A 6,301-nucleotide genomic window follows, 5' to 3' on the forward strand; every position below is an offset into this window, starting at 1 on the left:
GATTTTCCGTAGGTTTTCGTTTGAGTCTCTGCCCCCATGCAACCAAATCACATGGGCTTATCTCCGGGGCAGAATTAGAATGATCTCCATCCTTGAATTAAAAGAGACATAAAACATAACCACCTTATAAATTCTTACATTAATAACAGCCTTATGGCTCTTCTCAAGTCCTGCCTCAACTTCATCCTATTGTTTGACATTATGTTCAAGCTGTTGATAGTGTGACCATTAACCTTTTGAGTACCAACCTAGCCTATTTCCCTCACCCCAGCCTTCCCCTCCCTGATTTTCTGCTTTCAGACACACAAGAACTGCCACGTACCCAATAACAGAAGCCCTAGGAGGAAGCCATAGAGCAACACTGGCAAGGAGGCCCCATCACTTAATCTGACATTGCAGATATAGACACAGTGTGCACCAAAGAGACTAGAATGGAGTCAGGATCTCATAGTCAGTCACCTGAGCAGAAGTGGTCTGCAGCCAGACTGGGATAAAGGATAGTTTGTATGCCAGCTCACTGGAGGGCGTAACATTTAGGAAGGTACCAATGAGAATGCGCACTGAGATGGTATGTTGGTATGGCAGGTGGTGGCCTTTTTAAAGGAGATGGGTATGACGAATCTGGAAGTTTCCTGACTCAACCGTTCCACCTCCTCCATGAAAATCCATCCCTTAATGTTCAAATAAGTCCAGTGAGACAAATGCACTTTAAACTTTGCCGCTTTAAACTTAGATTTACATGATTACCTTTAATGCAGCAAACATCCAAATGCACTTTATAGAAGTGGAATCAGATAGAAAGTTTTATTCCAGTTAAGGATACAAATAGCTTCCATGAGCAGAGAAACCCTGTTTTTCATTCAAATTATTTGGTCATACAAGGCAGGGTTATAAAAATCATTTTTCCAATTCTTGTCTTTTATCTTGATTTGAAGATCCAATTGCAGCTTACCAGATCTGCAAAAATAATTTATTTTAAATATTGTCATAGACTGCCTCTTCTATTGGGCCTTCAGTTAAAGATAAAAGCCCAGAGTCGGAGATCTTCCCTTTTACTAATGGAAACTATCAGTCTATAGGCTTTAATGGAAGTGACAGCAGAAAAAGAAGCAGATAACATTGCACTGCTCCCTTAGGGTCACTCTATACAATGTGAAATGGATATAGATTTTGAAAGCAAGTTTATTTAGTTTCATTAGGGCGGGTTAGTGAGTGGGTGGCTGAAGTAGGAGTACAGCCACACTGTGTCTAAACAACAGTAGCAACAACTTATATTTTTATAGCATTTTTAATGTAATAAAACCCCCTTTACGGGACCATTTTAAAACAAAGTATGACACTGAGTAACAAAAAGAGATATTAGTTTCAACAACCAAAGGCTTGGTCAAAGAGGTAGGGTTTTAAGGAGTGTTTTAAAGTAAGAAGGTGAGATAGAGAGATGGAGTGCAGATATCTTAGAGGCTGGAGGAGATTACAGAGATTGGGAGGCCACTTAGGGAGTTGAAAACAAGCTTGAGAAACTTATAATCAAGGTGATGCTTGACCAGGAGTTTTTATTTATTCATTGGATGTGAGTGTCACTGGCTAGGCAAGCATTCATTGCCCATCCCAAATTGCCCTTGTGCAGAAGGTATTTAAGAGTCAATCACATTGCTGTAGGCTAGACCAGATAAGGGCAACAGATTTCCATTCTTAAAGGACATTAGTAAGCTAGATGGTTTGTACAGCAATCAATATGATCATTAGACTTTTAATTCCAGGCTTTTATTGAACTCAAACTCCACCATTTGCCATGGTAGGATTTGAACCCAGAACATTACCCTCAGTCGCTAGATCATTAGTCTAACAGCAATACCACTACACCATTGCCACTGAAGGTCAGTGAGCACAGGGGTGATAGGTGAACAGGATTTGGTGCGAGTTATGAAAAGGACAGCTGAGTTTTGGATGACTTTAAGTTTACAGAAGGTAAAATGTGGGAGACCAGCTAAGATTACATTGGAATAGTTAAGTATAGAGGTGACAAAGATATGGATGAGAGTTTTAGCAGCAGATGAGCTGGGAAAGGGGCAAAATTAAGTGATAGTGTATTCAGGAACTCATCTCAGAGTCAAATATGATCCAAGGTTGCAAACAGACTGGTTTCGTCTGACAATATTGCCAAGGAGATGAATGGAGTTGGTAGCTGGGGAATTTGGAACTGGAACCTGAGGGAAGAAGTTTCTAATGGAGTCCTGCTCAAGTCCGTCTCTGTAAATAGTGTCAATGGTCAATAAGTGTTCACTAGTTTGCAACAGCATGGTTTCCAGTCTCTTCTATCAAAGCCAACCAGAGCCTGGTTGTGATAATAATACAAGGTGGCAGCAGTCTGCAAACCATTTACTAAGGTTCCCATTCACCACCGATAAAGGCGAGAAAAGTGAAGGTCATCGGCCCAGCAGAGCACACTGAAGAAATGCCTGCAGTAACAATTGGAGCAACTAATTGCTAGAATCCCACGACAGCTGACTAGAAGGACACAGGATTGGGGTCTCATGTGGAAGGCATCTCACGTCTGTCATAAGCACTGGAAGTGGGTGCGAATGAGGTTGTGACTAGCCTTGTGCATCTCTCCATGGCTCTTGCCTCTGGTGCAGGCACCACATCCTGCCCTCCTACCTGCTTTTCCTCCTCCTCTACATCCTCCTCAACAAATGAGGCATGTGGCATATCCAAGTCCTCTGGTTGCAAGGCTTCCCCATGCCCCTGCTGCGCCTAGGTTGTGCAGAGCGCAGCAAATGACAATGATACGGAAAACGCCAGGGCACAATGCTGTGACAAGAACGGTCTAGGCAATAGAATCTCATCTTTAACAGGCCAATTGTGTGCTCGATTGTGGCCTGGGTTGATCCATGGCAGGCATTGTTACGTCTCTTGGCTGCAATGCAAGCGTTCCTCGCTGATATCATCAGCTATGCCCTGAATGGATACCCCTTGTCCCTGAGGATCCAGCCCTGAAGGTGCATGGGGAGCTGGATCAACCATACCCATCAACACCCATATCCCATGAACAAATTATAAAATAAAATAAGCACAAGTAAAGCCTTAAGCAGGTACACACCAGATTTCTGGGGACATGGCATGATGCTCTCATCCTGTGATAGTCTAAGACTCCTCAGGAACTGTAAGCAGACTGAGGGATGGCTGTTGGCTCATGACACCCATGAGGAACCCAACACATAAAGACCAAGAATGACCACAATAAAAGTCATATGAAAGCATTGAACAAGGGTGCTTATTCAAATGCCTGCATAGATCTTGAAGTGCCCTTCAGTCCTCACTAGACAGTGTCTCCAGAATAATTGGAGGGTGCTGTGCTCCTCACAAAATTGCATGGCAGAGAGATTTGGAACTGAAACAAGGCACTCAGTACTTTTTTTATTGATTCATGGAATGTGGGCAACACCAGCTGGACCAGCATTTATTGCTGTCCCTAATTGCCCTTGTTGAGGGGGCATTTAAGAGTCAACCACATTGCTGTGGAGCTGGAGTCACATGTTGGTCAGACCAGGTAGGGACATGGACAGCTAAAAGATGTTTGTGAACCAGATGAGTTTTTACAACAATTAGCAATGGTTTCATGGCTGTCATCAGGCTTTTAATTCCAGATTTTTATTGAATTCAAATTTCACTATCTGCCATGGTGGGATTTGAACCTGGTTCCCCAGAGCATTACCCTGGGTCTCTGGAATACTAGTCAATGACAATACCACTATGTAACTGCCTCCCCTGAAATGCTATTGAATGTCAAGAGATGATGGTTAGATTCTCTCTTGTTGGAAATGATCATTGCCTGGCACTTATGTGGCACAAATGTTACTTGCCACTTGTCAGCCCAGGCTTGGATATTGTCCAGGTCTTGTTGCATTTAGACATGGACTGCTTCAGTATCTGAGGCGTCGCGAATGGTGCTGAACATTGTGCAATTATCAGCGAACATCCCCACTTCTGACCTTATAATGGAAGGAAGATCATTGATGAAGCAGCTGATGATAGTTGGGCCGAGGACACTACCCTGAGGAACTCCTGCAGTGATGCCCTGGAACTGAGATGATTGACCTCCAACAACCACAGCCATCTTCCTTTGTGTTAGGTATGACTCCAACCAGTGGAGAGTTTTCACCCTGATTCCCATTGACTCCAGTTTTGCTAGGGCATCTTAATGCGGTCAAATGCTGCCTTGATGTCAAAGGCAGTCACTCTCACCTCACCTCTGGACTTCAGCTCTTTTGTCCATATTTTAACGATGGCTAAAATGAGGCCAGGCACTAAATGACCCTGGTGGAACCCAAACTGAGCATCAGTGAGTAGTTATTGTTAAGCAAGTGCCACATGATAGCAACGTTGATGACCCCTTCCATCCCTTTATTGATGATGGAGAGTAGACTGATGGAGCAATAATTGGCTGGATTGGATTTGTCTTGCTTTTTGTGTATAGGACATACCTAGGCAATTTTCCACATTACCGGGTAGAACAGTTTGCCTCGGCACGTGGCAAGTTCTGGAGCAAAGGGAATACCATTTTTCCTAATATTACTGTGGGCTACTATGACACAGGCTTGTGGAGGCTGTTTGTGTGTGTTGTGTGACTAATTTAATTAAACTGAAGACAGTCAGACCTCAAGGTTTAAATCATCAAAGAGATTAGGTGTAAAAGCAGGCATTTTGAAATGGAGATGGGCGAGCTAAAATGAGATCCCAGTAGATACAAGATGAGTGGAAATTTGCATTACCAGATAAGTGAAGAGTGAATTGTTAGCTGTTTCATTTGAAAGAGGCATAACACAGGAAGTTTTATAACTGGCAAAATTCGTAAATAAATAAGGCAAAGTTATCAAGTTGTTTTTCCCAAAAATGCTTGCCATAATGACAACATGAAAGATTTTTATATACTGGGAATGGTAACTTCCAAAGAAGATTTAGAACAATGGGTTTAGAGATAAAAGGAAAAATATATTTAAGGGGAGATTGAAAAGCTGCATGAAGTGAGTGGCCATGTGAGATCTTGAAAGGTGGGCTGTGCAAAGACAGACCTGTGAAAAGCAGCCTCTAGCCACCCCAGAGAAGTGCTTGTTTGTTCCAGAAAGCAAGGTTTTTCTACAAGACTTGGATTTCCATTGTCAAGTGAGAGAGAGGGAAAGAAACTTGTAAAATATCTTCCATGCAGCAACAGTGGGTGCCTTATATGACTGGATGTTATATAGGTTAAGAATCTATTTGGTCTGTTGCCTCGAAAGCGAAGTTTATTTGGGAGCCTAGCTAAGTAGAAATCATTTAGGAAACGTAAGACCAATTTAACTATGTACTTGAGTGCTTAAGTTTTATTTTCTTCTGTTAATAAATGTTTTAATTTAATATTTAAAATCTCCAAAGGTGGTAGTGGAATCTTTACTTCCGACTTCAGTGCACACACACCTTCTCATAATAAAATACAAATTGCAAATCATAGTGATAGCTTGGCCAAGTTTCCCTTTGGGATTTGATCAGCCTGATAATTATCACAAGCCATATCATAACATTCTTAAATAAAATAACATTAAATGTATTACTCTACATCACTTTATTGATTGCTGGATGACAGCTTGCCTTTTCATTCATTTGGTGAATTGGAAAATATGGATTGACAGAAAAACCAATGGAGGTAGGGACAATTGGTGCCAAACTGTTTTGTATCAGTGGGTTTGGGGGCTGTGGAGGAAACAAGGGTTTGCCGTGGAATGTTGGTCCAGTGGTGGTGACTAATTGAACCTGACAGCTGTAAGGGATAAACTGGCATCCCAGGCAGCAAAATGAGTAGCTGATGTTGCAATGTCACCTTTCTTATCTTCCTCCTCCTCCTTGGATTCATCAACAGATAATTAGTACAATGAAAAGTGCAGGAGGGCATGCCAGAATCAGCTCCAAACATACCTAAAATGAGGTGTCAACCTGGTGAAGCTACAACATAGGACTACATGCAAGCTGAACAGCATAAGCCACATGCAATAAACAGAGCTAAGTGATTCCACAACTAATGGATCAGATTTAAGCCCTGCAGTCCTGCCACATCCAGTTGTGAATGGTGGTGGACAATTAAACAACTCACTGGAGGAAGAGGCTCCACAACTGTCCCCATCCTCAGTGATGGAGAAGCCCAACACATCAGTGCAAAAGATACGAAGCATTTGCAACAATTTTCAGCCAGAAATGCCAAGTGGATGATCCATCTCGGCCTCCTCCAGTGGTCCCCAGCATCACAGATGCCAGTCTTCAGCCAATTTAA

Source organism: Carcharodon carcharias, chromosome 6 (genome assembly GCF_017639515.1).
Source record: "Carcharodon carcharias isolate sCarCar2 chromosome 6, sCarCar2.pri, whole genome shotgun sequence".
Classification (NCBI taxonomy): Eukaryota; Metazoa; Chordata; class Chondrichthyes; order Lamniformes; family Lamnidae; genus Carcharodon; species Carcharodon carcharias.